We start from the raw sequence: 23,379 nt of genomic DNA, 5'->3' as shown, positions 1-23,379 counted from the left end.
ATCCCCTCCATGAAATTTTAATACCAAAGACTTACTCTATTTGTTTAGGCACTATATGTATGTCAGTATTATCTGTGCTTTATATGTAAAAAGAGAGATTTTTTTCACCCTCTCCCCTGAGAACAAATTTTCACCCCCTTGGGGATGATGTTACCTCCCATAGAGAATGCATTTTTTTAATATATATAATAGGTATATATGTGTATATATATGTATTTATTTTTCCCCTTCCTGTAATCATTCCCCAAATAATTTCTAAACTGTTTGCTCAATCTCTGAAACTGTTGCACAACTATTGACCCCAGGGAAAGAAAGCTTGATGTGGAGGTAACAGAAAACACTCCATTTGAGGTAAGGCTGCATTTTCCACGTAGAGCCCAGCCCCCTTGGTCAAGCCTGCACAGACTCTAGCTTGATGCAATCCTGTGGTCTCTCTCGACACACACTCATTTCTTTCTGACCTCCTCCCCCAGGATCTTGAATGGGATGCTGGACATTGCTCATGAGAAACCCGAGGAAGATACTAAAAAGACAGCCACAGTTTTCCTCATGCCTGCCGCCAAGTTTCTTGAGGGCCCAGCTGTTGGGGTAAGATTTTGTAGAATTTTTATTTATTTTTATTATATTTTAGAATTTATATATAATTATATATGAGTTATATATAATTATATGTATAAATTCTAAAATTATATATATGTATAAAAACCTCTGAGAGGGCTTCCCTGGTGGCGCAGTGGTTGAGAGTCCGCCTGCCGATGCAGGGGTCACGGGTTCGTTCCCCAGTCCGGGAGGATCCCACATGCCACGGAGTGGCTGGGCCCATGAGCCATGGCCGCTGAGCCTGCGGGTCCGGAGCCTGTGCTCTGCAACGGGAGAGGCCACAACAGTGAGAGGCCTGCACACTGCAAAAAAAAAAAAAAAAAAAATCCTCCGAGATTTCAGATACTGTCTTAGTTTTCTGTAGTGTCAAAGGGCTAGAAAATGTGGAAATGGGGGAAGGTAGTAGTGGAAGGATGGATGGGTGAAAGAGAGAAGGAGAGAGAGGAGAGGAGAGGAGAGGAGGGAAGACTAGAGGGCTGGGGGTGGGAGGAAAGAGAAGGAAAAGGGGAATGAGGGAAAATGTACTGGAAAGAGCAAGGGCCTTGGAATCAGACAACTAGCTTGTTACTTTGTGACCTTGGGAAAGTTACTTTAACACTCTAGGTCATTGATACTTGCTTTCTAAGATCTGTTTTCCTATGTACAATATCTGGCATATACAAGGTGCTCAACTATGTAAGCATTATTATTCCACATACACGTATAGGTAATAAAAGGAATTAGAATCAAATAAATTTGCCAGTCAAGTTTTCTCATCTTAGAAAAGGCTCATGCATACCAGTACAAATGGGTACAGCCACAAGGCATTCTGTGACCTCAGGAGCAAAGGCTGATGGAAGAGGAGCCTTTGTGAGTTTCTGAGGGACCCAGTAAATAGCATTTCTTTTCCCCATTCAGTTTTTAAACCAGTGAGAAATAAGACAAAGGAGTTAGCAGATGGAGGCCAATATATGGCCCTCATTATGATCAATGCTACTTTACAGAGCATAGCTTCTATCTTTGAGCAAGTGGGCTTCTTAATACCAAACTCCAGAGTTTGACCAACTTGCTCATCAGCCTCAGGCAATACCAGAATATGGCAGACTTCCCCATGTGGAGAGAGAGGCCCCCTGTGGGTGGCTTCTAAGAAAAGGAACAGAAGCAGGAGCTAGGCCATGCATGATTTCTTTCTCCTTCTAAACTCACCAACCAGGGAAGTCAGTTCACCTTCCGCAGGGAAGGAATGTGTCAGGAAGCAGAAGAGGCCAGGTGTGGTATGCTAATGATGTCCCTCCACTTGGACAGGATTAATTGGGGGTGGTGAGGGTAGGGGTGGGAGTATGAGCTTCCCACCCTCCAACCAGCTCTCAAAGTCAGTAATGGGGTGTTTGCAGAACTGGGAGAATTAATGAGACTCTACAACTGGCCCTGGAGTGGGAGGAAGGGACACTGTAGTGTGCTTCAAAATGTTTAACAATTAGCTCTCTAGAAAAAAAAACTATGTCCATTTATAAATTTTACTGATGTAAAGGGTATGCAGCACACCATTTATAAATAATAATAAAATATACAATGCTCTTTATTTTTTTTAAATTTTTAATTTTTTTTTTTGCGGTACGCAGGCCTCTCACTGTTGTGGCCTCTCCCGTTGTGGAGCACAGGCTCCAGACACGCAGGCTCAGCGGCCATAGCTCACGGGCCCAGCCGCTCCACGGCATGTGGGATCTTCCCAGACCGGGGCACGAACCCGTGTCCTCTGCATCGGCAGGCGGACTCTCAGCCACTGCACCACCAGGGAAGCCCCAATGCTTTTTATTTTAAATTCCATATAGCCAGTTGATTCACACTAAATGTCTTCATTGATTTTTTCTGAACTCTTGTATCCATAGCCAACCTCTGGTTGCAATTCAACTATGATTTGACAAGTGGAGTAATTTCCACCACCCAGATACCAATAGATATAAATAACTCACGAGCATAGAAAATAGTAAAATTTAGTAAGATTATTAAGAAGGGATGAGTTTTGAGTATTTATGGCCTTTGTTTTTAATGTAAGTTAATTTTAAGTTTATGCAATTTTATTTTATTTATTTATTTATTTTTTTTGCTGTACGCGGGCCTCTCACTGTTGTGGCCTCTCCTATTGCGGAGCACATGCTCCGGACGCGCAGGCTCAGCGGCCAATTTTAATAATGACAGTGTTTAACAGTACAACTTGTAGAAAGCCTAAAAATGTATCAGTTGGCACACCACCGAGGAACGTCCCACAGTTCTAATTATGTTTTTTACAGGTGTGGCAAATTACAGTTTAATCCCCACTTAAGGAGATATTTGGGTAGCCACCTGGCATGAGGGGTGGGCTGGCTGCAGGGATCTCCAAGCAGGAAGAATGGCATCCACCAGGGGGCAGTGTGCTTCCAGGTGGTCCCTCATAGAGGGAGCCAGACCTCAGCCTGCAGTTACTAAAGGAAGAAGGATAAGGGTCACATCTGGGGGCAGAAGGCTGAGACTCAGGGCTTCTTTCTGGGTATTGACCAGGGGAGCAGTCAGGAAAGCAAAACAGAAGTCCTGAGGTGCCATGGGAGAAGGAGTGAGGGGAGAAGCCTCCTGCTGCCTGTACCCATCTGGCAACAGGGCAGCAAGGCCCATTCCAGACCCCACTCTCTGGGGGGGGTGGAGACTCACCCAGGACAGAGGATGAACTTGGGCTCAGGAGCGTGAGTGGGACAGAACTTAAATTACCCCAAATGGGGCTCAGGGCCTGTAGTTGAGAGGGCCAGGGAGGAGAGACCAATACTAGAAGCGAAGCAGAATTTTCTAGTCAGTTAAACAATTTGGAGCCTTGGAGGACTCAAGCAGGATCACAAAAATCCAGTTTCCAGACTGTTCTCTTTCCTGCACACAGGGTCTGTGGTTGAGTTTTTAAGCAGGATCAAGTTACAAAGCGCCACACACCTATCCACAGGGGTTCTGATATGGTAAGTACTTTATATGTGATTTTTCCTTTTTCCATTTTGTATGCTTGTGGTCACTTTCTGGAAAGCCCATTTCAGGCTTAACTGCATCTTTCAGGAGCTTGGAAGTTCAATGTCTTGGTGACTTAGTTTTTCCTACATAAGATAAATCCTGCCACCTTAACAAAGCAAAAGCAAAATTGGTACCTGGAAAAATTGCATTTTCTTATCAGTTTGGGCAGAATTGTCCCTAAAATGTTATAGACTATTCAAATCATTTATATAAAATAAGTTTTTGTTTGTTTCTCTACACTCACCTGTTAGGAGATTCCGTTTGCTTACTTGTTTTGTTTATGAAAGTTTAGCTTCGTATTGAAACTTGAAAGCCAAGCATTTCAAAAGAGTTGTGCTTGTCTCTTTGCTTGTTTCAGGCATAAATTGCTCCCAGGCCACGGGATAAAAGTCACTTCATAACTGGTGTATGGGCCTTAGGTCAATAGAAGATCACCAAATTTAGTTTGAGACAATATGTGACTTCATCTTAGATTGCTATTTTTAACAGTTTATGAACACAGTGGTTTACTAGCAAAAATGAGAAAATGGCAAAATTTTGGTGATTAACGTCTATCATAAATTAGTGTTGCAGGAGAAGGGGGAGTGAGAGAATGGTCATGTCCCAAGTCTCGGGCGAGTTCCTGGGACAGGCCACCAAGTGAGGGTCCTTGGTCTCTCATAGGAAAGAATTCAAGAGCGAGCGAAAGTAAAGTGAAAGCAGGTTTATTAGTGACAGACATATTCCACAGGCATAATGCCAGCTGTATCAGAAAGTGAGAGCGGCCCCGGGGTATGGAGTTGTTAGTTTTTATGGGCTGGGTAATTTCATATGCTAAGGAGTGGGAGGAATATTCTAACTATTTTGGGGAAGGGGTGGGGACTTCAGAAATCGGACTACCGCCCACTTTTTGGCCTTTTATGGTCAGCCTCAGAGCTGCCATGGTGCCTGTGGGGGTGTCATTTAGCTGATGTGTTACAATGAGCAGATGCTCAGGCTCAAGGTCTCCTGGAGGTCGAATCTTCTGCCATCTTGGGCCTGGTCGGTTTTTACCAGTCTTTGTCGTATCCCGTTTTTCTCAATGGCTGTGTCATTCTTTTAACGGTTGTGCCTGCCCCCATTCGTTCCTGTCTCATTCGTTCAATTTGTTAAATAATTTATTACAAAAAGTGTTTAAAGATTATCATGTTTCATACAGAATGAGAAAAAAGATAGCTAAAATTAATAAACAGAGTCACAGTGTATACTGTTTTCAAACTTAAACATGTTTTCACAGTGCATAATTTTAAACATGTGCAGATGTAGAGAGTGTAATGAACCCTCAAATTTTGTTAACTCGTTTCATCTATAGCCTTACACCCCATCAGCATAGCATTTCATCTCTAAACATAGAACTTAAAAAAATATACCACTATTACATTTAAAAAATAGTTATAAAAAAACCCATAGTATCTTTCAATAACTGGTCACTGTTCAGATTTCCTCAGTTCTATGCCCACGTATGCATGCTTAGACTTACAAGGACAATACAGTACACTGCAATTGGTTAATATTTCTCTTAAGTTTCTTTTAATCTATAGGTTCTTCCATCTATTATTTAGCACTTTATTTATTAAAGATAACATTTTTCTTTTACTTAATATATCACAAACATTTCCCCATTATTCTTCAAGGCTTCATAATATTCCACTGTGTGGATGTTCCAGAGTTTATTTCCACAATCCTCTATTGTTGCATAATTAATTGTTTCCAATATTTTTTATATATTCAATCTACCGCACTCAACACCCTAACATACATTTTTGAAGAACTGCTTGATTGTTTCTTTAAGAAAAATTTCTAGTCGAAAGAATCAAACTCTCTCCCATTGCTTTTCCCGGTGGCTTGCTTTACTTCTAAAGTAAAAGTATGGACCTGCTGTTGAATTTGATATAAATCTATACTTTCCAAAAATTGAGGTTTCCTGCAATAAATTTTGAAATCATTTCTTACTGTACTGGTAAGGCTCAGGATTATGTAAACAGGGTCTCTCATTACAGAAAGGTCAGGGAGAGATTTATGGCAAGATGACTACACAGGTGTTCACAGTCAAAGAGCAGGTTAAACTGGAAGGTGTCGTATGTCCTCAATGACCCGTCCCTCTGGCTTGATGAGTCACTTTAGTTTGAATTGAAAATGTCACTCTGTTTTACATGATTGATGAAAAACCCGGAGCATGTAAATAGAATGCCTTGGAAAATGTGTTCATTCCTTCTTTGATGGCTGTGCTGAAACTGTAAGGTTACAAGAAAGTCTAGTTTCCAGGAAGGAATGTGAGCAGTTGTTATTGCCACAGGCTAAGATTCCACAACTTCCTTTGAAAGCTCTCAGGAATCCAGTGTGGGGTTGGATGAATGAAAAGGGGGTGGGGTAAAGATAAAACCAGATCAGCCATGAATCAATAACTATTGAAGTAGGTGGTGGGTACCTGGTGATTCATTCTGCTGTTTTCCCTCATTTGGGATATGTATGAAAGTGCATGTCTAGAATAAAAATTTAGAAAGTTTCTCAGAGTAATATGGCCAATACGTGGCCATGTGCTCCTGCTTGGTTCTTTGGGGCTCCAAGTACAGCCCTTGCAGCAAGCTTGAATGAATAAGAGTTCACGATAAATATTGTAATGGAATGTTTTTAAAGTAATAGCAGTCCTTGGAGAGATTTCAAACTATATTCCATGCAAGTGTGTGCCACCATTCACTTTTATTTCATGAAATAAATGAATCATACAGGAATATTTTACAAGGGAAATTATCATAGCCCCTTGCCAATGATGCTGGAAGATACTGTCTTATACCCTTTGTTAAGGAGACCACTCTTGAAAAGAAACAAAACAAAACAAAACTTCACAATCAGGAAATTCTCCCTTCTGTATAATCTGGTTTATAAATACCTATGGTGTACCAAATTGGGATTCATGAGATAATACTGATTTTTTTTAAACTTCTTTAGAAAGTCAGGGATTCCAGAGGCCCTCATACACAGTGGGATATCATCAAGAGTAGCTGTAGGAAATCAGGCGTCTAACATTTTAATTATAGAATTAATTCCAAGTCCTGGTGGAGTAAATTTTGGACATAAAGACTGCTTGCATTAGTTACACGGATATTTGACCTAAAAGATGCCTTCTCATAGTAGGCTAAGGACTAAGTGCTGAAAATGCCAAGTCAAATCACTTAACCAACGTCAGTGGTGATTCTCTGACATACAGAGAAGAGGGAAATTTTGATTTATGAGTCAGAAACCACTAGCAAGCAGCAGATGGTTGATTTTTTGTGTCCCCACACCCTGACAATGAAACTAGAAAGCTATAACCCTTAATGGGCATAACTTAGATCTTGGTTATAAAAGACCTCATTTCATAAAATAATAAAGATTTTATCCCTTCAAGGGATTCCACATTTTATGCATGAGGAAACAAAGGATGAACGAAGCTTATAAACTCAAGGTTAGATTGAAATCATGGTCGGTTCTGATTTGATTCCATTAAGTGACAAAACCTAAAATTCACTGTGGTGACTTGTTTCAGGAAATGAGAACATCTTATATTCTCTGTGAAAAAAATGCATTCTATTCTATCTGCTCTCAACAACTGTTGTTTCTCACTAATACCAAAGTACACAATATCATTTCCATTTAGAATGTGTCTAGAACTAAGTTACAATATGGTGGTGAACAGAAGCCAGCTTGTATCAGCTCTGGCTACACATCTCTTCTGTAATATCACGTGAGTGACCTGAAATCAGACATGGAGGGAGTATTTCCACCACAGACATAGGCAAACACTTCAACCAGGAATTTTTTTTTTTTTTAATTTGGAAAGCCAGTTTGCCAGTATACCACTTGTTAAACTATAGATGCTTAGTAGTCGAGGCTTTAATATTTATAGTTTCAACCTATTTCCAGGTGACCATGAAGGCACATTACATTCTGCTAGGGCCCTGATCACGTCCAGAATCCTAAATATGGTTCTGCATGACCTGCCCCTTGCCTGTTTCTTAAGCTGCGTCTTATGCCACCCTTTTACTTGCTCCCAGCTCTTCAGACCCACAGACACGCTTTCATTCCTTTGAAAACTCCTTGCTCCTTCCCAGCACTTGGCCTTTCTACAGTGTTCTCTGTGCCCCAACCCACTTGCTCCTGGTCAACACTTTCAAGTCCTTCGGCTCATAGCTGAACTTCTGCATTCCCTGACTCCAAGTCTAGGTCAGGTACCAGAGTTGAAAGCTTTCCTTGTACTCTAAACCTTAGTTTTGTAAAACAAACTGCGGTTTGAAACTCTATCTATAATTGTTTGATTCAGGGTCACCTCCTTCACTGGAGAGTGACTCCTATGGGAATTGGGTCTGTGTCTGTTTTTCCATTATGAGATTTCCCTACTAACTAGTAGGCATAGGGTCTTTTAAATATATATACTTAAAAAATAGTCCAAAGATTCAGAAAAATTTAGAGAATAACATAATAAACACCTGTGTACTCATCAATGAGCTTTAACAAATCTCAACATTTTGCCAGAATTGTTTCACATTTTTTTTAAAGAACAAAAACATTGGTATTCTAACTAAAACCTTTGTGAATTCCTCTCAATCCCATAGCCCTCCTTTCCACTCTGGAGAAAACCCTTATCATGAAGATGATAAGAACGAGCCATAATTTGCATGGAAAGAACCCATCTACATGCATATTTAGACGAGACAGTACTCATCTTTGCTGGTATATATGGTGGCTGGAAGTGAGCAAAGGCCCTTACTAATGGGCATTTATGGATAGCATGGTCCTCAGAAGAACTGATGCCCTATTTGGTTCAGGATTTCCCAGTATGTAGTTTGAGTCAATCATTTTATACTGTCCTTTAAAACTCTTATAATTTCTTTAAAGCTGTCTGAGTTCTGACATTAGCTTGATTTTTAGACACTTTAAGCTTCATTAACACAAGGTGGAAAGAGGGATTGTTGAGTAGTGAAGAGCATGGGCAGCAGAGGCGAAGTCTTTATGAGCTGTGTGATCAGAGCAGTGAGATCCCTGAGCATCATCATGGGCCTCACTGGAAACTGGCTAGAAATGCACATTCCCGCCTCCCACCCCAGACCCACTGAATCGGAAACTCAAGGGCGGGGTGGGGAGTGGGGGCAGCAGTCTTTTTTAACAAGCCCTCCAGGTGATTCTGTTACACTGATATAGGGCAAGGAATTTAAGCCCTCTAAGCCTCACTTTACTTACCTTTATTTTGCAATAGAAATAATAATAATATTGATGACACAAAACCTTTGTGAGGATTAAATATTAGTTAACACTTATTGAGCACTTCTTCTGGTATCAGGCACTATTCTTAGCACTTCCCATATTTTATCTCATTTAATCCTTAAATTAACTTCATCACAAATAAAAAGAGATTAGAAAAGTAACTGGCACCTAGCAAGCACTCAATAATTGTTAGTATCATACTATTATTGTTACCTTTTTGAGTTGTAAAGATTAAATGAGATGATGTAAGTGCTGAGCACATCTGATATATAACATGTGCTTAAAGGGTATTAACTATTTGCATATAAAAGCATTTGTCTGAGTACACATTATTTACAGGGGTCTTTATAGGAAGTGGAATATAGTCTAAAAAGATAATTGACAGGGAATCTCCCAATGGGAATGAAGACCATAATAGACAAAATGTTATAAATCACATTTCAGCATTTCTTTTTCTCATTTGCCATAAGTCAAGGAAGCCAAAGACAGCTCTTTGAACTAATTGGGAGGGCCAAGAGGGTAATTAACTGCTCTCTAATTAAGCTGGTAATAGCCGCCCTCTATCGAAGAGATTAAAAGCCAGAGAATCACTGCCGGCGAGGACTTTGGAAGACAGGCCACTCTCCTCTCTCCATGATGACAGCCTTGAAGTTCTCACCCTACAAAATAGCTCAAAGAGAGACTTGGCTCTGTCTGCTGGGGTCCAAGGAAAAGAGGAAAGTGCAGCTGGATGGAGAACAGTTAAAAGTTTGTCAGGAAGTGTTCACTTGTATTTGGGCATTTGCATTTGTTTTAAAATCTTGCTCTGAAGTGTGCCTTCTAAAATTAAAAAGTCACTAGTAATTGCTTTGCAGTTTTATATAAATTGCTATCTATTGGAAAAGGACCAGTGTGCTCTACCTCGTCTGCTGTGAATGGGAAGCCGAGCAATGGAAGCCTTTCCTATTTGCTCTCTCTTCCCCAGCTGAACTGACCACTCCTCCTTGTGTGCCCAAAACATCATTGGCTTCTCCTCTGTTGGCACCTGGTACACATGGAAGTGCTTGTCTTTTTCTTGGTCTAGACCGGTACTGTCCAGCTACATTTGTGATTTTAAGTTTTCTTAAGCAGTAGACCCTTGACCACAGGGGGTTAATCTGTGTATAACTTATAGTCGGCCCTCCCTTTTCAAGGTTCCTTGGCATCTGTGGATTCAACCAACCACAGACCATGTAATACTGTTTTACTTACTATTGAAAAAGATCTGTGTATACATGGACCCACCCAGTTCGAACCTGCGTTGTTCAAGGCTCAACTGTAGACACTTTAAAAAAGTAAAAAGGAACAGGTAGAATTAGTTTTAATGATATATTTTTTGAAGCCAATGTATCCTGAATATTATCAATTTGCTATGTATTTAATACATGAATATTAATAGATATTTCACAGGTTTTGGGGGGTATTAGTTCTTTGAAATCCAGTGTGCATGCTTCATTTACAGCATACCACAATTTGGATTAGCCATGTTTGAGTGCTACATAGCCACATGTGGCAGGGGCTCCTGTGTTGGACAGTGGGGGGTAGAGGACGAGCAACTGAAAGGCAATATCTAATCTATCGTGTACCCACGGTACTTCGGGCAGTGCATGAGACATAGTTGCTGTTCCATAAGTGAGCGTGGGAGGCAGAATTCGAAGGCCACCCCCGGTGACCCTTGCCTTTGTATCATCCGTTCCTCTTTGAGTGTGCGCGGAGCATATGAAAATGATGAGACATCAGTCTAGTGGTTAGGGTATGTTATACGGCAAAAGGGAAACTCTCTTGGATGGGCCTGCTCTAATCAGGCGAGTCTGTTAGGAGCAGAGTTTTCTCCAACTGGTAGCAAAGGAAAACATCGGAGAGAAACATTCCTGCTGGCCTGGAAGAATACGTACAGCTATGTAGTGAACTGCCAGTGGAAAGGAGCAGCCTCTGGAAGCTGAGACAGATCCCCAGACAACAAACTAGCAAGAAAACAGGGACCTCAGTCCTGCAGCCACAAAGGAATGAATTCTACCAAACACTAGTGAGCTTGTAAGAGGACTCTGAGCCCCAGATGAGGACTGCAGCTGACTTTTGATTTTAGCCCTGTGAGACCCTGAGCAGAGAACCTACCCAGGCAGTGCCCTGATTTCAGCCCCACAGAACTGTGAACTAAGACAGAAGTGGTGTTTTAAGCCCCCAAGTTTGTTGTAATTTGTTGCACAGCAATAGAAAACTAATACAGTAAATAAATGTCATAATTCAGCCATCATCGTCCAGTTGGGGACAATGTGTCTAAACCTTAGGCATAGTCCCTAAGAGGAATAGTGACTTCTGAACATTAGATTTGAAAATCAAACCAGTGTGGTTATGGCAGCATATTTATCCTAACCATGCCAGGGCATCAGGAGTGCGACATTTGAGTTATTCTCTCTTTCCCAGTGCCGTTCGCATTAGAGGGAGGAGCTAACGGAGAGGCAAAAAAAGACAAAGCCTTTGGAAACAAGTTCGATAGACTCATCCTGTAAAGGAGTAATTATTGATTAAGCAGAGACAGATACGAGAAAAAATGATAATAATAATCATAGCTCACATCTGCTGGGTTTATACTCTATGCCAGGCGTGTCACCCTTTGTTTCACTATATCTTCACCACAGCCCCAGAGGCAGAAAGTGTTACTAACTTCATTTTATGGATGTGGAAACTAAGCGTAGAGGTAGGAGGAGATTTAGCTGCATAATCAGGCAATAAATGTGATTAGAAAGGAAGCAGAAGAAAGGGTATTCTTGGATGAAGCACTCTTCAGAACAGATTAGCCTGACTTCCAGATGCAGCTCTTTCTCTGGGATGGCAGAGAGCTTTATTTCTTCTCTGTTAACCGTCTCTTTTTATGCCCCTTTCTTCAAACAAGATGCATTTCCCAAGTGGTCCTTGATTTCTGCATTCAGTCTTTCTACTTTCTCCTTTGGAGACATCATTGAATCCTGTGACTCCCAAAATTACCTCTGGTCCTAACTCTGAAAGGCACATCATGGACCATGCTGTTCTTCTGAGCTCCAACCCTCCAGTCACGTTACCTGGATGTCTCACTAACCTCTCAAGTTCAGCTTGTTCAACAAAGTAGAGTTCATCATTCTGGTCTGAAAACCAGCTCTCCTCTCCAGTACTCCAACCCTGCCAATAATTCCATAATCACTGACCAGTCCACAAGGCTCCAAACCCCAAAGACTGTTCAACTGCTCTCATCTCCATTCCCTTTAGTCAATCAACTGCTAAAAGTATCTTTCCAGAATGTTTACTCAGCCATTCCTTCTTCATTCTTCAGCCTCCTGAACCATTTAGTCCACTGACCTCCTTTACTTCCTTCCTTATCCGGCCTTGGTTCCATGCTGCATCAATTCAGTCACTCTTACCAGAGCCCAAATCCCCTTGCTGCTCTATTTTTCATCATTTCTCTTTGACATAACGTGATCCCAACCATCTTGTTTCTCTTCAACTGGGAGGCTGAGCAGTAGTGAAAAAATTGCACAGAGGGAAGATAAAAGTAGAATAGAATCCTCTGTTCCAGTTTTCACTGAGGCCCGAAGACCAAGGATGCCAAATACTATCATATTCCGAGGCAAATCATTCGGCCCACCTATACATGACTTGTGAAGAAAGTGGGTGGAAACAGGTTTTATGAGTTTTATCTTTCACTTACCTTGAGCTGTGAGTTCTTCCTATGTGACACTCCCTCCCTCCCCATACCTTAGCCACGTGGGAGCTTCACAGGCATCTTTGACAGGTATGTTTTGAAGCTTGGGGGACACAGACAGGCATTAGATTCATGCCTAGGGAAGAAAGTCTTTTTTTTTTTTTTTTCAGTACGTGGGCCTCTCACTGCTGTGGCCTCTCCCGTTGCGGAGCACAGGCTCCAGATGTGCAGGCTCAGCGGCCGTGGCTCATGGGACCAGCCGCTCCGCAGCATGTGGGATCTTCCCAGACCGGGGCACGAACCCATGTCCCCTGCATCGGCAGGCAGACTCTCAACCACTGCGCCACCAGGGAAGCCCAGGAAGAAAGTCTTTAATGAGGGGCTGACTGAAATGAACTGTGTCAGTACAGCCGAGGGCTGCATTTAGGAAATAACCACATTCTGGTCTATGCCAGGCCAAAGCTGTATTTTTCCAAGGACCAAATGTGAAACCCACAGAAGGAATGTGAGTCTGGGTTGTTTAAAAGGAATTGTGACCCAAAGGACTTCCTGCAGTCAATGAGATGTCCTCAGCAAAAAGGGGTTGGAGGTTCTACTAGGTAGACAAGCAGAGAGGGATTGTAGGTGGCTGGTTAGAGGAGAGGCACTGCCTGAGGCAAAGGAATTCCAATTGGAAGGGTCCAGCAGGCGGGTTTCTGGGAGGCCACAGATACTCGAATGAGAGAAAAAATGCCAGCTTAAAACAGCAGCCAGAACCAGAGGGAAGCTACACCAACTTATATTTGTGTCAGTCAGATAAGGCCTTCCTTCCGCTTACCTTCCTGCTGTCTCTGCTCCATCTTGGAAGACCTTTTGGTAGCCAAATGGTGGGAGATCGGAGAGGGGTCGGGAGGAGTAGCACTAATGGGGAAATAGAGGTGAAACCTCATTCCCCACGGCAGGCCCTTTGTTCTAAAGCATATCCAAGCTTGCAGTGAAGTTTGGAGTTTTGTTGCAATAGTTCTTGGCATATTAATTTATAAACTGAAGCTGTGATTTGGGGATGAAGTGACCAGAGGACATTTTATTATCTGAGATGATCAGAGAGTTAGAAGATCTTCCTAATATTTCATCTGAAAGGTAAGGAAGAGCTGGCTCAAAAAAGAGAATTCAAATGGGCAGTTGGGGGTGAAGAATACAATTGTGTTCTCTTTGCACCCTAGGAATCCATCTTGCTCAGTGAGATCATTCAATTATATCATTGAAATAATCTCAATCCAAAGCTAGGTCGAGACCTTCAAGCCATGGCAATATAGCATTTTCTCTGGTGGACACACCCTCCTATTCTCTGCAAAGTTACCTTGAGCCTCTCGACCTTCCTTGCTCCCTGAGCTTCACACTGCCCCCTTACTCTCAGATGACTTGCTTCAGTCTTTGCAGAAAGAGCAGAATTCATCAGAAGGGAGGAAACTCTTCATTTCTTCTGCATCCCCAAATGGAGCTTAGAACTGTACTTAGAGTATTAATTGTTAATTAACACATATATTGTAAATATGTAAAGGATGGTTCCACTATTTGACAATCGTATATTCTCTTAGGCAGGTAAACTCTTTTCTCCATAATCTTATTTTCAGTATTGGTTTGCTTATCATCTCATTTTCATATATTGTAAAAATAAACCTTGAGCTTAATTTGAAATTTAGAAAACTTTTTCTGTTCATACTAAAACTTATGAGACAATCTAAAGTCAAGTTTTAATTTATATGTATTGCATTCTGCAAAATATGTTCACAAGATTACCATTTGTATGGTATTTTATAATGTTTGAAATAGGGCATTTCATGCCTTTGCCATTACCCTCAGAGAGCTTTTCTAGTCTCAATTCTCTTATTCCATCTAATTACAATTTCATTTTAAAAGCAGTTGGGAACATATATACCCTGAGCATTTAAATATGCTACATTTAATGTATCTAATGAGGTTTTAATTCCAATATAACTAACAAAATAATTGAAAAACTGAGTTGCTAGTGGAAGCATGCTTCTCTATACAAGTCATTTACATTATCTAAAGGAATTTTAAGTTCATTATAGAAAATTTGAAAATCACAGGAAAATATGAAGACTAAAATAAAAATCAGCATAATCACAGCACTACTTCCCCACCCGTTCTGGAGATCTTCTAGCCTTTTCTGTTTCTCAAGCTGGGTATAATAATGCACACACATTTCAAAACCCTGCTGTTTTCCCACTGAACGTTCTACTGAGGCCATTTTTTTTTTCTGTGCTATTTAATACTATCTAATGATCTAATTTTGGTGACCAAATTATATTCCATCATATTATAATCTGTTATAATTTATTATATTATAATGCACGTTATATGTAATATTAAAATATACAATCTGGTTCTATTATAATTTATTTAATAATTCCCAGCTTGCTTGTTTCTAGAAATAGAAAAATATGGTATATACTTGGCTTCTGACATGTGTTCAGTTTTGATACTTCATCCCACCATCAATAACCTTAACTTAAACTTTGCCAAACTGTAGACTTCATAGTCTGCAAACAATTGTAGTCCTGTTTTAAATTCAGCAAAAATTAAAAGGCCACCAAAGTTTTTAGGTTGCTGAAATTGCGATCTCCTCTCAGGGTCTCTCTTTTCCCCATTTCCTTTACTTCCTAACTCCTTTTCCTCTGTTGAATTCTTCGTACTCCTTCCTCTGTCTCTCTTCAACGTGAAGTTTATTTTTATTGGATTTTTCCTGCTAAATGCTCATTGTAGAGAAAAGTCAGTATTGCACATAGGGCTTGCAGGCCTTATGTTTGCCTACATATCATACATTTACCTGCATATCAAGGGTGGAACCATCTAGGGAGAGATTCATATATACCATGTTCATCCCACTGATGAATCAGAATGTTGTCTTTTAAATTTACCCAAATGAGCAGTGGAGTTGTCACGTGGTCCCAAATGCTCTAATATACAATAACTAACACACGGCTCTTACTGAAGATAGACCTTCAAGGAAAGCCAAATCATAAGCAGAAGTTTACTTAACAAGAATGAAATCATTAGACCTTTAGAATGTTTGGTGGCCACAGGCTGAGGCAGCCTTATGTATACATCATTATAATCAAGATTAGTTGTGGGGGTAGGGTTAGGCTGACGGACAGAAATTGTGACTGAGAAAATCATCAAGGAAATGAGCGCCATCTTGAAGGGTCTCTTGTGAGATAGCCAGTTGGATGTGTTAAATCCCTCTGCCTTACTGTGCATGGTGCACCCTTCTATTAGAAACTTCTGCATTGATGACTTGCTCCTTTCTTCACTCTCTTTCCTTCCTCCTGGTCATCTATGACTCTTGCTTTCTTGGTCCTTCTCCTATGCCTAAGTGTTCTTTCCCGGTCTTTTTTCTGTGCCGACTCTTAGTTCTTGCATCTCTGTAGTGACATGTTTATACAAAGTCTGTCCTGGGCCTTGGGGTAGTCATTAATGTGGCTCCTGATGTCAGCACTCCTCTCTTTCCAGACACATGGTTGGATGACGAGTACTGCCTTCCTTGTGGTTGGGTGGGGCTGTGTGATGAGTTCTGGCCTTTGAATTATGAGCAGGCGCAATATCTGTCACTTCTGGGCTACAACAGTTAACTGCCAGTATGAGACCCAGCTTTCCACCTGCTACAGAGACCAGCAATGTTGCGGGTGGGTGGTTGTTCATCAGTCCAAATCCCAGAGTGAGATGACACTGAATAGCATTCCTAGTCAATCCTTGCCATAAAGAATGGATGAGAAATAAACCTTTGAGGTATTAAGTCATTGAGATTTGGGGATTATTTGTTCTACAGCATAATCTAGCTCTACCCTGACTGAAATAACCTTCTTTTTTTTTTTTCTTTAAACTCTTCACCTTAGCCCCTGATGAGTTTATCCAAGATTGTGGCTTTAACTTTATCCTCTAATTAAATGAATTCCAAATCTACTGAACTGAACTTAATTGATCACCTGAGCCCAGGATCTAGGTTTCTAGTTACCTTGTAACACTCTCAGTGTCCACAGGAACCTCAGCCTGAACCTTCTGCAGGTATCTCAAACTCTCCATGCCCCCAAGCAAACTTATCATCTTCTTTCCTTCAATGGCTGCTTCTCCTCTATTGCAAATAACATTATCTTCCATGATTCACTCAGCATCTGAACCTGGAAATGTGCAAATTTCCTCCTCATGAGTGAGGTGGGGCCGGCCTTACCAGTGGAAAGTTCAAAAGGCAGAGAGACCAAGCTCAAACACAAAATCCAGGAACCAGAGGCACAACAGAGTTGTATCCATTCAAGTGCCTGGAAACTGTCTTTCTTAAATTCTTCCTAGTATATGAGTGAGGTTCTCATTTTCCTTTTCAGACCATGTGGGTTGACTTTCTCTTCCATTGGTTTGCTGAAAGCAAAAACAATCATCTTCTCCGTCAGTCACCTAACAATGAGATTATTCTTCTTTTCTTTCCTTTTCTTTTTTCTTTCTTTTTTTTTAATTAAAAGGACACAGCAAATTGGCTGCTGCAGGCTTCCTAAACTATGGTGGACTTTCCAAGCATCATCTTCTTGTCTCCACTGCGTAGTTGATGAGGAGCTGGCATTTAGCCCCTGAACGCAGCCAAGAAAGGGAAATCTAGGCTGATGTCCGGATGGTGAGGTAATACCAAATCTATGGTCCCTAAACCCAGTGTCTCCACCCCAGGTTCATTATGTGTGTTTTATGCCAATTGCAGATCTGGCAGGCTGCCACTCCAGATGTCACCAGGCCATATATTTATTCATCAAACCAGGCCCATGATCCGTTTGTTCCTCCAATCACCAGCAAAAAAGGAAAGGGTGATGAAATCAGTCTTTGGCTACATTGCAGGAATCAGGAATATATTTGGGATTGGCTGCCATCGTTGCACTTTAGGTTATAATCACAAGAGGAGGACAGGGAACTGAGAGTAAAGTACTATCCAAAGAGCAGAGAGACCAGGGAAGCAATCCATGCTGGTTCTTCCCTTTGCTAAAGCAGTTCCTCATTATCTCTGTAGGTTGAACCAAGGCCATTTCTTTGGTAAGAGGGGGCTGGGTGGATACGCCATACCAAGCACTTACAGAGGGAAACACTAATATTTTGTGGGAGCCTCTGCATGAAGTCAAAGCTGCAGAACCAAGCATGTGGAGTGATGTGGGGTGGGATTGAAGGAGAGTCAACCAGGGTCAAGATGCTAGTGTTGCTATTGAGAAGATGATGCCATTCTTATCCCTACTTCTTTGTGACTAGTTTTCTCTCTCCTATCTGCAGGGTTTTTTTGAGATATTGAGTATAGTTCCCTGTGTTATACAGTAGGTCCTTTTGGTTATTGGTAGTTCTGTTTTTTTATTTTTATTTTATTTTTGGCTGCGCTGCATGGCTTGTGGGATCTCAGTTCCCTGACCAGGGAGTGAACCTGGGCCACGTCAGTGAAAGCCCGGAATCCCAACCATTAGGCCACCAGGGAACTCCTGTCTTGTCTGCAGTCTGAAGCTTAAATGGCAATATTTCTGAGAACTACCATGAAGAAGGGGATGGATTTGGTTGGACTGTCTGTTTATTGTGTGATTTATCACACAGTCTCCTTATTTAATTGTGGTGCCTCACTCCGTTGTCAGCTGTGTCTGATGTTCCCAAGTCCAGACACCTCTGCACGACATGTCCGGGGGACAACGCTGAGGTTCCACTGGGGCAGGGATTGTGGCTGCCTGGCCACAAAGGGCTGGTGAGGGGTTGGAGGGATTGCTCACTCCTTACAAAACTTGCGGTCAGTTGTCCTGCTTTCAAACCCACTCAGCATTTCTTCCTTGGGAGGCACCTGGCATCCTCAAATCCTGAGACTTTCTGGGGATTCTGAGGCATGAACTGGTGTGTTTCTGGTTAAGTCCTCCTCCCGTACCTCCTTTCCTTTCCCTCCTTGGGTTTCCATTTCCAAAATATTGTGGCTGTCTATAATCTGCTGTCATCTCCTTTTCTCTTTTCTTTGTTTTTGTAGGTTCATGTTTTCTTTTTCTTTTAATTTTTACTGTCATTTTAGAGGGGTTTGGGAAGGGAAAGGCAAATTTATGTGTATAATCTTTCATGTTTACTGGAAGTCTATTCACTTATTCTTTCTTCCAGTTTTTCTTATGTCTCTCAGAGCACTCTTCAATGTATCTTGAACCCAATAGGTACTTGATACAAATCGAAGCAGTTATAATAAGACAAAGTGGCTTCCCTGACCCATGGGGACAAAAGGCAGGGATTAAAATTACCCTGCATGAAGATTTCTGAAAAGAGCAGGTAATGCAATATCTATCCAGATTTCTTGGGTTTTGCTCATTCAAAAACTTGTGAACATCATGCTCAAATTTAGGTACTGGAAAGTGGGTAAAATGATTAGAAATCTTAGAGCATCTCCTGGTGAATTTCTTTTGTATTTGTTCATATGACACATGGTAGTTCAATCACTAGTGTAAGTTGAACTTTTGCTATAGTCTGGAGTGAGAGAGGAGTAACTGTCTTCTTATAGTGAGAAAACAGCTGTGCCGTCATTGCATACGCTAGGAGAGGGAGGAACATTTGTCAGGGGTTCCTATTTGTCACTGTCAAGAACAGTGAGATGCCGGGGCAACACATTATTCCAGAGGTGCAGATTCTTCTGTCAGTTTCCAAGAATTGACTTAGCTTTATCCATGAGGATCCTGATGGAGGGTCTGAAATTTCTCTTCTGACCTGCCAAAGCCTGGCCTTTTACACAGAACATTACACGATGCCAACAGAGAGTTTCCAGAGAAGAACTGGGAATTAAGTGGACAGAGAGTTTCCAGAGAGGAACTGGGAATTAAGTGGACAGAGAGTTTCCAGAGAGGAACTGGGAATCAAGTGGAGCTCTGGTTGCCGATGATTCTTTTTCATGCCTAGCTACCCAAACAAAGAGACTGAGGCAGAAGCCAAATCCGCAAGTGAACACACACAGTGGAAGCGGTGCCTGGGAATGTAGGGGCTCTGGCTGATTAAACTGCTGCCAGAGCGCCAGGGGGCAATTTCTCTCCGCCTCCCTCTTGTATTTTGGCAGCTCTCCCTTCCCTACCCGCACCATCCCCTCCCCACATCCTCTGATCCATTTGCACTGTTGTTTGGAAGGAGCCCAATGCACACAGATTGGCAGCACTGTAATTGGTGCTTTCCTTACCTCTGCCTCTTTTCTCCCTGCATTTGATCATTCTGATAATGACAGTTTATTTTTTCCCCCTTTACCATCGGAAAACAAAAAGAAACTCTTGAAAGAGTCGCGGATTTACATTTCAGTTTTCTGATGTATACTGCTATGGGAAATAAAATTCACGTTTTAAAATGTTTTCCCACTTCTGTTCCCCTCGTCCTCCCCCCTCACCCAAACAGTCAACACTGATGGGAAACTTTAATGTTGAGAATTGATTTTTCCCCTCAGAAGGTGTTGTGATTACAGTGGCAGCATCCTTGAGAGTTGACTTGTCAAAATATTGACGATCTTTTTTAAGACCTTCATCATTGTCATCATAATTGGTGTCTCCGTTTGTTAGACTCTGTTTACTTATGTGCACTTTATTTCAAGTGATATTTCTTAGGATAATATTCACAAGGGTTTGGGGCTCCTGGAATGAAAAGTGTTATATAAACTGAAATGCTTACCCCCTGGCAAAAGGTAATCTCCATTGCACACACCACCTGTTTAGGACAGCTCACATTTGCACAGTGTTTTGTAGTTAAGAAGGGATGTTCATGTATATTATTTCATGTAATCCCCCTGATAATGCTGTGAAGAGCACATAAGGGATGGTCAGGCTCCAGGAATCATCCCACCTTGCCACGCCGCCAGGCATGTGTGATTCTGTACCTGGTGTACTGCTAGCTTTTCACAGGTGTTGTCGTGCAGCGCTATGGAAGCTGTGTCCCAGGTGCTTCAGTTCTGGAGAAGGGTTGGATTTATAGAGGCACAAATAAGCACAAAATAATTAGAGGAATTTTTTCATTTTCTCGTGTCTCCTAAGGAGGAGAACAGAGCAGATAATTAACTACAGGATCTCTTTGGCAGACTGGGTAAGAGGGGAAATCTGTGGGTACTGCAAAATTAATAGAATTGATTCCATCACAATTGTATAAACAGTTAAGGATACATATAATTAGGGCACTAGCTGTAATACAAATTGAGTATATCGTGTGATTTACCATAGATTAGGATATGACTCGTGAGTGACAATAATGCACTATTTAAGCTGGTGGCAAAAGATTTAAAAGCTTTTTTTTTTTTTACTGGGACACACACAGCCTTTGAACTGAGATTTTATAAGAGAGCATTTCAAGGCAGTAAACAATTCCTCTAGAAGAGCATCCTTCTAGAAAAGAAGACCAAGCAATACTGTAATAACTGTGGGTGTGATTTGATTCCTTCAGAGGTCTTAACTAGAAGTTTAGTTCTGGAAGGAATGCCTTAAATGCAAAACTGTTAATAAACACAGCTATACATGGCCACATAATGCTGTGGGAAAAAATACAGGCTTTTGGGAAGAGCACAGGCCTTGGACAAGCTCGAACTGAGCTTGACTCCTAGAGCCTCCGTGGACCAATTATACAACCTTGGGCAAACCTTGATTTCTGTGAGCCTCTGTTTCTCCATGTGAATATCCATGGATTAAAAATGCCTCTTTTATAAAATAGTTGTGAGGATCAAGTGGGATAAAGCAGGCAGCGTGCCTAGCATGGAGAAGCAGCTCCACAAAAGGTGGCCATTCTTCTTGTGGTTTGATGTCCCTCCCCTTCTCCAGGGAACTTAAGCACCTTTGGGTCAGAGACTCAGTTCAGCTCCTTTTTTTGTTCCTTTGAAACCCCACATTACAAAGTTCCTCAGAAAGGCTTTAATTGGGCTGCAGTTAGTCTTTATTCATCACAGCCTTGCTTCCAACTCACATCCTGATTTATCAATTGGCTCTAATGGACGAGTTGTAGGAAGGACTGTTTAAAAAGCACAGTATTGGCTGATAACATAACAGCTGACACTTGGTCCAGAATCTGTTTTGTTTAAATGATTGTACATAGGAATCAACTTTTCATTTCCCATGCGACAAAGGAAAAAGGATTATAGCTTACATACTGTAAATCACTTAAATATCCTTCGCCTACGGGTTCTGGAATCATATTTAAGGAATGTGGGGGGAAGGAATGTGGGGGGAAGGAATGTGGGGGGAACGAATGCACTTTCCGGAATCTGAAGTGAGACTCACACTTCCCTGCATTCCTTTTTCTTTCCATTACACTCTCCATGGGACCTGGTGAAGGGACCGGTGTCTAAAGGTGTCGACTGGCCATCGTCCTTCCACACACGAAGCCTCTCACATAAACAGACTCAGAAGAAGGAGCTGTAACAGCTTTGAGAGTGAGCTAGTATATTGGTCGAAAACTTCTTGTTGGAAAACAGAAATCTGAACAAGTCAGCTCAGGCAAAATAGGAAATTTATTGGCTCAGATGATTTGGAAATTCAGGGATAATGCTGATTTTAGATGCCAGGTTATCAACCCCAATGAAAAAGAGGTATTCTGGTTACTCTGGCAGAAAAGTCTTGGGGAGGACTCCGCTTAGATTTGCCTTGCTGGACTAGTAAAGAAAATTGCACTATTGCATACACATTCTATTACATACTACAGAAATCATGTGGTAACTGTATTACTTCTATTTTATTTTCTGCTTTTGTCTTCCTTTCTCTCCTTTTTTGTGGCCTGGGTATAGATCCTTAAATCTCCTTAAATATGTTATGTGCTTTCTATTTCTACTTCACTAATCATCACTCTGCTTATATCACATGCCCATCTTTGAACCATTCACCATGACCAGAAGGATGAGCATATTCATTGGTCAGCCTGGGCTGCATGACCACTCTTGAGTTGAGGGTAGGGTGGCATCACTATTCACAGTTGCGTTAGGACCACATGACCGGGGAGGATGCAGGGTAGACAGACAACGTGTGTCTGCTATACCCATCCCTGTGTTATACCTTTTCTATTGAGAAATGTAATTGTTATGACTAAACTGATTCCCTCTGGCTAATTCCTTTCCTCTTCTGCCAGCTGGTCAGAATCTTTTCATGATTCTCCGTCAATAAAAGGCAACAGTTAAACCCTTAAATGTTCTTGAGAAGTTACATTATTTCATAGCCTTTACAAATTTAACAGTGAGAAAATCCCCATTTCCATTAAATTTTCCCAGGCAGAATTTCTAAATCTTTTGTCATCTTCTTAGATCTTATAGACAGTGTTTTCTTTCCTGCCTTTTTCTAGTTCAGGATTCCAAATGGAGCTGATGTGAAAGATATAGTGTAGGATATTGGTAAAAAAAAATATGAATTTCTGGGTCAACTGACTTGTGTTCAAATTCCACTTCAACCACTAGACCAGCAGTGGTTGGGGAAATGCAAATAAAAATGCTATTTTTTTCATTTATTGTATTGGCAAAATTTTAAAATGTTGATGTAATATGCACCTGTTTTTTTTCCTGCCTTGCATCAGTTCCTTCTGTTCTATGGCAACAGTACCACATATATTTTGCATCCAGCCCTATCTGAATCCAGATCTACTCCTGGACTGCTCAGTTAGATGAGCCAATAAATTCCCTTTTTAGTTTAAACCACTTTGGGTCAGTTATCTATTACTTGAAACTGAATTGCAATTCGCATAATTGAGAATTTCCGTTTCTTGTGAAGGTATGGGGAAAGTATTGGCCAGGCATCTGGTAGCAGATTGACTCTATGGGACCCCTTCCTGCAATGCCGGTTGTA

At 41.3% G+C, this 23,379-nt stretch overlaps 1 long non-coding RNA gene across 1 annotated transcript in view; it reads left to right on the top strand.

Annotated features, from left to right (window-relative positions):
* Positions 1–23,011, top strand: part of LOC101286967 (uncharacterized) — a 48,548-nt gene extending 25,537 nt beyond the window's left edge. Inside the window, exons 2-4 of the long non-coding RNA XR_007477891.1 lie at positions 474–588; positions 3,485–3,557; positions 21,886–23,011. This is a non-coding gene — a long non-coding RNA (uncharacterized LOC101286967). The remainder of the gene's footprint in view (positions 1–473; positions 589–3,484; positions 3,558–21,885) is intronic.
* Positions 23,012–23,379: the final 368 nt, after the last annotated feature.

This window comes from Orcinus orca, chromosome 6, assembly GCF_937001465.1.
Source record: "Orcinus orca chromosome 6, mOrcOrc1.1, whole genome shotgun sequence".
NCBI classification, from domain to species: Eukaryota; Metazoa; Chordata; class Mammalia; order Artiodactyla; family Delphinidae; genus Orcinus; species Orcinus orca.
This window is presented reverse-complemented; position numbering and strand designations above follow the sequence as displayed.